Below are 11,160 nucleotides of genomic sequence, written 5' to 3'. Positions count from 1 at the left end.
CATTGATAGTTTGGTCCATGTCCCATCTGTTAACATGGAGGAGGTTTATGACCGATACTGCAGTCAGCCACCAGGGGGACTTCTGGAGCCATCTTTATATACAGTGTAATCAGTAACATGTTAAAATGCCAACATTAGCTGGTGACTGAGTTTTATGAACATAGAATGAGAACAGTGAGAAACTGAGCTGCAGATCTTTAATCTGCATCATCGAACCACATTCTGGGAACAGTGGCTCATAAGGATCCTGTGTTCCTGAGAACTCTGGGTTCTCCTGCTCTCTGGAGGAGTTGTGGAGGATTGACCCCCTCCATCTGTGCTGCAGGGTGCAGGGCTCTGGTTGGAGTGGGCGACTGGGAGGTGTTTCCTGCTGGAACAAGCCTGCACCTCCCTACATGTCCGTGGGACTCGTGTGGTCGGCTGCAGAGAGTGAGGACGCAGAGCGGCACACATGTAAGTGACTCCTTTACTCTCCTGTGCAGACGGCTCACCTTTAATCTGCACTTTGTTTTCAAGCCTGAAGGGAATCTCACTGCTCTTAGGAAAGGGAATTATCTCTAATTCATCCACATGAATTCATCCTTTTCTCCTGCTGTGTTTCACATGTGACATCGTGACTTTTAAAGTTATTCAGATTTCACAGAGTTTTTATTTTTCATGAACAGAATGTGATGGATTCATAGTAAAAGTATGAAATCCTGTCACATTTATTCAAGCTTCTTCAAGAAGAGACTCTGGTCTCAACAAACCCCGAGTGAGTTTTGAACTTTTGGTTTATCATCACTGACTCTGACCTTTCAGATCACTGCTGTTGAGTTCAAGGACCAAAAAGCTGCTTTTAGTTCGGATTCATCTGAGGTTTCTTTTCTAGATTCATCATTTGAATTTCACTGTAAAACAAAGGTAAAAAAGTTGGCTCTTGAACAAAAAGTCAAAGATATTCAGTGTAATTTCAGGAATATTAATATATTGAAGCTTGAACAAATGTGTAGATTTAGTTCATGACGTTACTGCACCTCTATCTCAATCATACCTTCATGTTTTAGACATTTTATTTAATAATCTTGCAGCAGAATGAGTGAAAACATGAAAAACCATCAGACTGCTCCTCATAAGAAGTGAGAATGTGTTTGACGCTGGACTCGTCCTCGTCCGCACTGTTCTGACAGGGAACAGGCTTTTTGAACGACTCGATGTAAAACACATGTCGAGTCCAACTATTCATCACAAGTTTTTTTTCTTTAAATTCTTCAGAACAATGCTTGATGGTCGTGTTATGGATCCAGACAAGGAACATTTTTAAGAGGCTTGGGTCAAATCAAAGCCAGATGTATGGAAGTTCAATAAGGACAAAACTTGTGAGACAAAACAAATTTAACAGCAGAAGTGAACGTGTGTGTGTGTGTGTGTGTGTGTGTGTGTGTGTGTGTGTGTGTGTGTGTGTGTGTGTGTGTGTGTGTGTGTGTGTGTGTGTGTGTGTGTGTGTGTGTGTGTGTGTGTGTCGGCCGGGTTTAGGTTCTTATGTCTTTTTGAATTGCTTCCCAAGGAGAAGAGGACGTTTGTGGCTCCAAACACTTTTTGTCATTTATCCACATACAAAGTTTACAAGTGAATGAAATGATCAAGTGCTGATGTCTTTAAATATATATGAATAATTAAATGTAATAGTAATGATGATAATAATAGGAGGCACTTTGGTCAAGTGATGGGACAAAAGACAGAAACTCCTTTATATTATTTCGGTGTTTATTGAAATTACTCTTTACAACATTAAATAATACGTTTTTCATTTGAACACATTTTAAACATTTAACGTTATAGAGCATTAACAATATAGATTGTTTTGTCAATCTGCGATTATAGTTTTTGTTTTTATTTAATTTGTCTGATCTGCAGCACAAACTAAATTATCAGTTTTCTCATTATTATTGTTGCATGTTTTTATTTTATTTTAGTGTTTTGGGTTAAACATTATATATAAATTGTATATAACTTATCTCTAATCCCCCTAATCTCTACCCGCAGATAAAGTCACATCTTAAATTAGTTTGTACTCCCTAAATGTTTTAGTTTTGTCTCTGTTGAGCTACCATACTCCACACAGCTCTGCTTAATGTAAGTGTGAGATCAGTTGCAGCCGCCAGAGACCCCCCATCTGCACTTCATCTGTTTCTGATTCAAACCTCTGAGCTGCTTCTAAATAAAGAAGTCTTTAGTCTTCATTGCACCTCCCTGGTGTAGGGAGGTGAAATGTGTCTGTGCCACTCGATGGTCACTTCATGTTTCTTCACTCAGCCTTCAGGTTCACACGGTTTGTTAGGAACAAGCAATAAAACAAGTCAAACAGAGGGAGGAGTGAAGGTTTCCACATTCCTCCTGATTCAACCCAGATCATTTACTTTCTACATTTATCAATTTGAAATATGTTTGTTTCGTCACTCGTTAAGCCTTTGAATGAATTATAGGAGTATTTGGTTCATATCAGTAACTACAGTTGTTTCTCCTTTTTAAGTGTGATTGATTTCATGCTGACTGAAGGTAAATCAGTCTTTATCTGTACAACATGTTTTTTCTGTTACATCTGTCGTGTAATCTTAGTTTCTACAGCTGCTAACTGCTTCTCTATCTCCTGACTCTGTCACCGATACATTATTTACAGTAGTAGATATTCTAAAGTTCCAGTATCTTTCTATATGGTTTCTATAGCAAACCTCTGAAACCTGAGTGCTATAGCTGAATACCTCTGAACGCCGCGGCCCAAAAAGTATTGTCAGTTTTTACAAGCTAAGGTCTCCAGTGCGGACAGGACCAAGGTTGATCTAACACCAGCATCACGGTGTTAACTTTAAAGTTTTAAAAATAAATGATCCATCGTCCATTCTGTCTGTAGATCAGTTCAAAGATATATGACCTTCAGCTGCTGGCTGTGTACTACAGATTTACACATTACATCATGTCATCATTACATGTAATCATCATGAAATCCAAAACTCAGTGGCACAAAAGGGTGGATTTCCTGTGATAACATCAGCTTAACTGTTTAAATCCTTCTGCATGGAATGTTAATATCATTTCTCCTGTGTGTATCATAGATCGTGTGTGTGTGTGTGTGTGTGTGTGTGTGTGTGTGTGTGTGTGTGTGTGTGTGTGTGTGTGTTGTGTGTGCGTGCGTGAGTGTGTGTTGTGTGCGTGTGCGTGTGTGTGTGTGTGTGTGTGTGTGTGTTGTGTTGTGAGTGTGTGTTTGTTGTGTGCGTGAGTGTGTGTGTGTGTTGTGTGTGCGTGAGTGTGTGTTGTGTGCGTGTGTGTGTGTGTGTGTGTGTTTGTGTGTGTTGTGAGTGTGTGTGTGTTGTGTGTGCGTGTGTGTGTTGTGAGTGTGTGTGTGGTGTGTGTGCGTGTGTGTGCGTGTGTGTGTGTGTGTGTGTGTGTGCGTGTGTGCGTGTGTGTGTGTGTTGTGTGTGTGTGTGTGTTGTGTGTGCGTGTGTGTGCGTGGTGAGTGTGTGTTGTGTGTGCGTGTGTGTGTGTGTGTGTGTGTGTGTGTGTGTGTGTGTGTGTGTGTGTGTGTGTGTGTGTGTGTTGTGTGTGCGTGCGAGTGTCCCAGACGACAGAGCGAGCAACTGAGGCCTTTTTTGGTCCGAGTTTCTAAATGCACAGTCATTAGCGAGGAGACACGGAAACCAATCAGATGATAATATCCGATTGTTGAGGTTTCAGGAAGCAGCTCCCTCCATTCAGATATTTCGACACACCCCGGAGGTCCTGAGTGTCGTTCACTGACCCGGTTTCACCCTCAGCTGATCAGCTGACTGTCTGTTGGAACAGTCAGGAGACAAAGGGACATGAAAAAGAAATGGTCAAATCAAACAATGAAAATGAAGAATCTGTAATCAGCCCCCTGATTTTCTCCGACACCACATGCTGGCGATGAGTTGCACAGTAACTTTGTTGTCGGCTGAAAACTTTGGGAAACACAAATTGAGAAGAAACTTGATGGGCCTGCTTCCTGTTTGTCACCTCGGAGCAGCTGAGCAGGTGTGACAGTGATTTTATAAACTGCACAAACCAAATGTTGAGTCTGTTCAGTGAAGTCACGTAAGCAGCAGACCACACAGCCGCTCACCCACTGCCGCTGATAACCGCCGGGCTTTTCCTGTTTATCTGGGTTTATCTGGGCTCAGACTCAAACTCCGACCAGAAGATGCTTCTGTAGTTTGTATAAACTCTGCTCACACTAATGGATCAGCACCAGAGGTTTAGAATAACACTCCCACCTTCACATTCCAACGGTCAAACTGCAGTGATCATACAGATTTAATAGTAAAAGTAGTATTTACAGTACTACTAGTAGTTGTAAAAGCAACAGTTGTCCCAGTGGTCAGAGTTGAGGTAGTAGAGGTATTAAAAACATCAAGAGTAGTAACAGCAGTCTCAGTAAAGACAGAAGTATCAGTGAGTATATTTACTAATATTCTGTAAAAATCTATTTACCAGATTAAGAAAAGATACTGACATAAATATAATAATCAGATTAAGGCATGAGGAGTATTCTGCCCTGAGTCTCATTATGTAAACTGGTATCTTCAGGTTCCGGGCCACAGTCAGAGTATCGTGTCCTGCTGGTCAGAGTACTGACTTGAGAAGTAGTAGAAGTTGCAGTAGTACTGACAACAGCAGGACTAGTGATGTTAGTTGATTGAAGGTTTGTGTGGTTGGTAACATCTTTGTTCTGTGATCCAGGATCTTCTGAGTCTCTGAGCCCCCCCGTGGTCCTGCTGAAGTGTCTTTGAGCCTGAACCAGGTAAGAACACCCCCCCCCCCCATGGTTGACACTGACCCGAGCTGCTTCCACACATGAACTGTGAACATCCTCCAGAGTTCATGTGTGAAAACCACAGTCTGCGAGGCCACTCTCTGACTGACAGTTGTTTGGTTTCTCTGAAGCTTCTCACTGACAGAGGCTTTAACACATTCACTCAGTCGTAAAAGCTCCTGTGTTTAATGGAGCTAACATTTCTCTTCTTCTTGTGCTTTAGTCACGTCTGTAATGGACTCAACATCGTGCTCTGTGGTGAGTTTGCTGCTTTTAGAGCAGGTAGAAGTTCGTTTGGAGCTGAAGCTGGAGTCCTGCTACAGGACGTTGGATTCCTGTTTCTGTACGATGCTGCTCACTGACTAAATGAACCTCCAACTTTCTTCTGCTTTCATCCATGATGAGGAATTTCCTGCAGATTTAAATCTTCACTCCGTTGCGGTTGAGCGTTCTTTATGTTCACAGGAGATTTGACCAAGATGCCACACGAAGCCGTCGAATCACGAGTGAGACGAAACTAAATAAGTCTTTGAATCTTTAAAAGCAAAAATAAATAATATCAAAGAGACGACCACTGACATTTAATCAGATCCTAAACATAACTTTAAATAAAACAAATATAATTGTATTTCTCCTCATAGCTCATGGTGTCATCGTAGTGTTTTCTGAGGAGCATGAAAAACATAAAAATGCTAAATTGTCTCATTTAAAAACCAGCTGAACTGATTGTGATCAGCTCTGGACGTGTTCCTGACATGTTCCTCACGTGTTCCTCACATGTTCCTGACGTGTTCCTGACGTGTTCCTCACATGTTCCTCACATGTTCCTGACGTGTTCCTCACGCGTTCCTGACGTGTTCCTCACATGTTCCTGACGTGTTCCTGACGTGTTCCTCACGTGTTCCTCACATGTTCCTGACGTGTTCCTGACGTGTTCCTCACGCGTTCCTCACGTGTTCCTCACATGTTCCTGACGTGTTCCTGACGTGTTCCTGACGTGTTCCTGACGTGTTCCTCACGTGTTCCTCACGTGTTCCTGACGTGTTCCTGACGTGTTCCTCACGTGTTCCTCACATGTTCCTGACGTGTTCTCACGTGTTCCTCACGTCTTCCTCACATGTTCCTGACGTGTTCCTGACGTGTTCCTCACGCGTTCCTCATGTGGTCCTCACATGTTCCTCACGTGTTCCTCACGTGTTCCTCACATGTTCCTGACGCGTTCCTGATGTGTTCCTGATGCGTTCCTCACATGTTCCTGACGTGTTCCTGACGTGTTCCTCACGCGTTCCTCACATGTTCCTGACGCGTTCCTGATGTGTTCCTGATGCGTTCCTCACGCGTTCCTGACGTGTTCCTGACGCGTTCCTGACGTGTTCCTGACGTGTTCCTGACGCTGCCTCACGTGTTCCTCACGTGTTCTGATGCGTTCCTGACGCGGTTCCTCACGTGTTCCTCACATGTTCCTGACGTGTTCCTGACGTGTTCCTCACGCGTTCCTCACATGTTCCTCACATGTTCCTGACGTGTTCCTGACGTGTTCCTCACGCGTTCCTCACGTGTTCCTCACATGTTCTGGCGTGTTCCTGACATGTTCCTCACGCGTTCCTCACGTGTTCCTCACATGTTCCTGACGCGTTCCTGACGTGTTCCTGATGCGTTCCTGACGTGTTCCTGATGCGTTCCTCACGTGTTCCTCACATGTTCCTGACGTGTTCCTCACACGTTCCTCACGTGTTCCTCACGTGTTCCTCACGTGTTCCTCACGTGTTCCTCACGTGTTCCTGACGCGTTCCTCACATGTTCCTGACGTAAACAGCAGGACAATGTGTGGAAGCTTCCCAGTGAGCGAGTGGACGTGTTGATGAGGTTTCTAACACGTGACGGACGTGAAACTGGAAGAACACAAACATCTCAGGATGAAGAAGAGGAGCGTACACGTAGAAGACGAAGACGTCCACCTGGAAACACGAGGAGGTTCCAGATCTTCTGGTGATGAGGGCCGACGCCGGTGTGGATGAGCTGTAAACAACAACACTGATCTTTCCACAGCAGAGTTTATACGTCATGTCCGGCCTCCTGCTGCTCTACAGGCTCCGCCCCTGCTGCACTACAGGCTCCGCCCCTCGTCTGGATGATTCCACATGTTCCTGAGATGAGGAACATGCACCTGCAGCGTCACAGAGCGTCTTTACTCGGTGTCTTCGTCCAGACCTCCCTGCACAGTTTGAAAACCTCTCATGAGGTCATGTCTTTTCATGCCGTGACTCTGCTTTGAGGAATCAAACAGGACTGATCCTCAGAGGAGTTCTGGTCTGATCGGCGACAATCTGACGCTGATGTTTGTGGTCGCTGTGACCTGAAGTCATTAATCTGTGACTGCCCAAGAGATTTTGTCTGAGTTGCGACACCATGATTAGACCATAACTTATTCTGCCTGTTGTTTTCTATGGCAGCTCAGTAAAACCCCAGAGGAGCTCGCTGTGAACTCTGGGAACCACAAGTATTTTCAATTAGCAGAGGGTTGGTTGGTTTCCTCCAGAGTCTGAACAGGGGAACATGCTAATGGGAGGAGCTCCACGGTTTCACTCCTTCAGTGTGATTGGGTGGAATGTGAGCAGATAATCGTTGTTTTATGTAGTACTCAATATTTCAATCCATATTTTCAGCCTCAGTATTAAACAGAACGGACTTAACGCAGTGTTTTGTAACAACAGACGTCTGATGGTCTTCATGTGCTCCAGCAGCCATGTTGGCAGTCCTCAGTGAACGCTCGTCTCTCAGCTGCTCGTCTCTCAGCTGCTCGTCTCTCAGACTTCAGGGCCGAGAGTTGAATCTGTTTTCTCTTCGCTGCTCCAAACACGACCTCCATACGTTGAAATAACAAATTCCTCAGGTTTAGATTAGTCAGAGCACAAACATCTGCCTTTCCAACACTGCAGTCACCAACAGTTAATCACATGGGAGGAGGGAATCTCCTCAGCCCTGCTGTGTTTGGTGATGTTAAGCAGCAGGGGCCACATCCAGGGGCCCCGCTGGGAAGCCTGGGTGTCTCTGGAGCACGTCACAGAATATACAGCTCAGGCAGGGGGGCACATATGAGCAGAGTTCAGACACTTGATAGATTATGATCTTTAACTGACCTCAGTGTTCCTACAATGAAATCTCCCTTATATGAGACTTTATATTTACAAAGCATTAAAAACTGGCCAAAAGTATGTGGACACCTGAAAGTTGTCCAAAGGGCATCAAAAGGATCTGTTTTCATTTGGATGTGTTTCAAAGTATGAATACACTCAACACGTCCTCTACCGCAGACCCTCGGCAGTGCTGCTGAGTTCACACCCACAGAATCTGGGAGTGAAAGTCTGTTCATCCTCGAGTTTCATAAAGGAAACATATCCTGTGCTTTTTCATGTTGATCCTTCTAATCAGTGCTATGACTGAAAGTGTCCAAACCTCAAAGATTATGAGTTGACTGTCACATCGGTCAAAGAACGACTCCAATTTGGACATTTCTGCTTGAAAAACAAGGGATTTCTTTTATTTTGAAAAGAGCTGCAGCTGACATTGAATCAAAGAGTTTGACACTGAGGCTTGAGTCTGTGATGGATTGAATGAATTCATCAATAGACTTTTCCAGTTTGTTGCTCGTTTCACTTTGTAACTGAACTCAAAGCGTTTGTTTCCCCCGAAGGTGTTTGGAAGCCGAGGTCAGGTTCGTCCACACCTCAACTATTCTCTATGGAGCTTCGTGCATGAACGTCTCTTTCACGTTGGAACAGGAAAGAGACAAACTGTTGGCGCAGTGTTGGACGAACTCCGTCTATGGTATCATTTTCAGAAATCAAGTCGAGTCCTCAGAACATTTTCCCTCTTGAGCGTAATCGCAGCTTTCCGACGTGTATTATCAGACCGAGCCGGAGCCGAGCAGTCGATATAATGCACGACTCTCTGTTCCAACATGTGCTCTCAAGATGTGAGTCTAACTGTCCAGATCGGAGATATCGCGGCCTTGTCCGGGGTCACTCATAATTGGGAGGCTGGTGAGCCCTCGGGCAGATTCGCCTCTTGGTGGGTCTGTGAAGAAATGACGGTGCTGATGAAGAACGCTGTGAGAGCAGCTGTGAGCTTCGTTGTTGGCCCCTTAATATGTTTCTTGGTTGAAAGAGGTTTGAGTTTCAGTATCCACATCAGTCAAACTGGTTCCAGCTGTGCAGGTAAACCCTGTAAAGCAGCAGTCTGAGACCCTGAGCTCGGAGACGTCAGACGCCACAGTCCTGCCTCCTCCTCCTGCTCCTCCTCCACCTCCTCCTCCTCCTCCTCCTCCTCCTCCTCCTCCTCGTTGTGTCACGAGTTTCTGTTGTTGTAGTAAAACCCTGCAGAGTCTTGTGTCAACATAGCATTTGACTGGATAATCCCATAAACCATGTCTGGGTCTGGGTGGTTTATACACTATAAATAAATATAAATAAAGATGGACAACATGTCACCACTTCCTCCAGAACTCAAGCTAAAATATCTCAGATGAAGATGTTGCTATCTTGCACCGATTACGTCCTTTGGAACCACAGTGTGTGCAGCTATTGGGTCAAACTGGTCCGACACACTTGAACAAACATCGGTGACATAAGAACTACCTGTAATGACAGAAATCATCTCTGACAAACATTTACTTTGGTGTTTTAGTTTGGTCCATGTCCCATCTGCGGTACTATGTACTGCAGCCAGCCACCAGGGGGCGATTGAGACGAGCTGTCATGTCATTTGTCTCAACAGTCACATATAGTGTCCTCAACAAATGTCCAGTTATGAACAGATGTGAAAACAGACGCTTCTTTGTTTGCTGATATATTTTATGTTCTGCTCCATGTTGAGTTCTCACAGGGTCTCGCTCCCTCTGCTTGAGGGAAAAGAACCGACATCAGCTTCCGTTACGTTGATTGTGGAGCATTGAAGCTGCAGTTTGGAGTTTGTGTTTGTCGTCGGTCCAGGATCGAACCCCCAGTGGTAGAGCTTCGATAGGAGTGACCCGGCCTGTTGGATCCGTTAAACCTCAGTACAGCTGCACTCTCATATGTATCTACGGTGTTTATCTAATATTCCTGCCTGAAGAATAGTTTGTCACTGCAGAGACATAGTTCCAATCGTTCCATGAGCAGTTTCAGCAGCTTCAGAACTGAGCAAACCGTTCAGTGGCTCCACTCCTGCATCACCTCTACTCCGGTTCCAGATAACCAGCATGAGACGGCAGCGTTCGTATCCAAGACATTTAGGCATCATTTCTACTTCGAGAGGAAACGCTCGTCCATCTTTATACACAGTCACTGATCATCTGTATATATGCAGTCCAACAAGGACTGCATATATACAGATGGCTGTCGCAGATTTATATCGTCCCTCAGTCGACCTCCAGAGAAAATCTGGACCAAAGAAGAAATCCTTCTCCAGAACCTTCTGCTTTGTGCTATAAGCCTGATTTTAGTTTGACTGAAGCTCTAAACAACGAGGCCCCTCTTTTCCTTTAACATCAAACGCTCCATACAGCTTCAGCGGAAAGGACGGCTCAATCTCTGGCTAAATAAATACGGCTGGAGTGAGGCGCGGAGGTCCATGTAAATAGACTTGGATGCATAAACGATGCAGAGACCCTCGATTCAATCAGCCTGTCAGTGGAGCGCTGTGTTGTGATTACCTTCACATGCTTCCCATCTGAGCGAACCCCATTTCCTTCACCCTGGGGGCCTCTGATGCTGATGATTAAACCCAGATTTGAAGATGTTTGGGGGGTTCAGGCGCACACAGCCGTTCATAGCTGCAGGTTTAACACTGAGCATGCTCACATTAAAGTACAAGATCTGGGGATTTTCACATTTACTGAGCTGGCGTCACACTGGAGGAGAGAGGGGGGGATTTCTCTAGAAATTCTCTCTAATCCTACACAGCTTGGAATCGAATCACAGCCAAGCTTCTTTGGAATGAATCAGCAGGAACATAATGTGAAATCCAAAACTTCAAAATCTCGATTCAGCCAAACTGCAGGAGGATGTGTCGGTCACAGTATATTATATGTAATTCTTATTCGTTCATGAAAATGCAGCCTGCTGTGTGACGGAGGAGGACGAGGACGAGGACGAGGACGAGGACGAGGACGAGGACAAAGCAATAGAAACACTAAAGAGAGTAGATGTGTGGCTCAGTAGAATGAATACAGTCATAGAAACCTTTTGAAATGGTGTTTTGCAGAAAACTCAAAATAATATCGACTTTTATTTCTGAATCTTGATGTAGTGATCTTTGCAAACTGATAAATGGACCCAGAAAATGGATTCTGACTAAATCTCTGAAGGATAGCA

General features: G+C 44.7%; 1 protein-coding gene across 1 annotated transcript in view; it reads left to right on the top strand.

The window, feature by feature from the left end:
• Positions 1 to 306: 306 nt before the first annotated feature.
• The window catches only part of col6a4a (collagen, type VI, alpha 4a), a 42,905-nt gene continuing 32,051 nt past the window's right edge, over positions 307 to 11,160 (top strand). The window contains exons 1-2 of the mRNA XM_047340728.1: positions 307 to 453; positions 4,735 to 4,795. The gene's annotated coding sequence lies outside the window, so the exon portion shown is untranslated. The remainder of the gene's footprint in view (positions 454 to 4,734; positions 4,796 to 11,160) is intronic.

This window comes from Hippoglossus stenolepis, chromosome 8, assembly GCF_022539355.2.
Source record: "Hippoglossus stenolepis isolate QCI-W04-F060 chromosome 8, HSTE1.2, whole genome shotgun sequence".
In the NCBI taxonomy this organism is placed as follows: Eukaryota; Metazoa; Chordata; class Actinopteri; order Pleuronectiformes; family Pleuronectidae; genus Hippoglossus; species Hippoglossus stenolepis.
The sequence above is the reverse complement of the archived record's forward strand: the minus strand, read 5'-3'. Positions and strand labels throughout refer to the sequence as shown.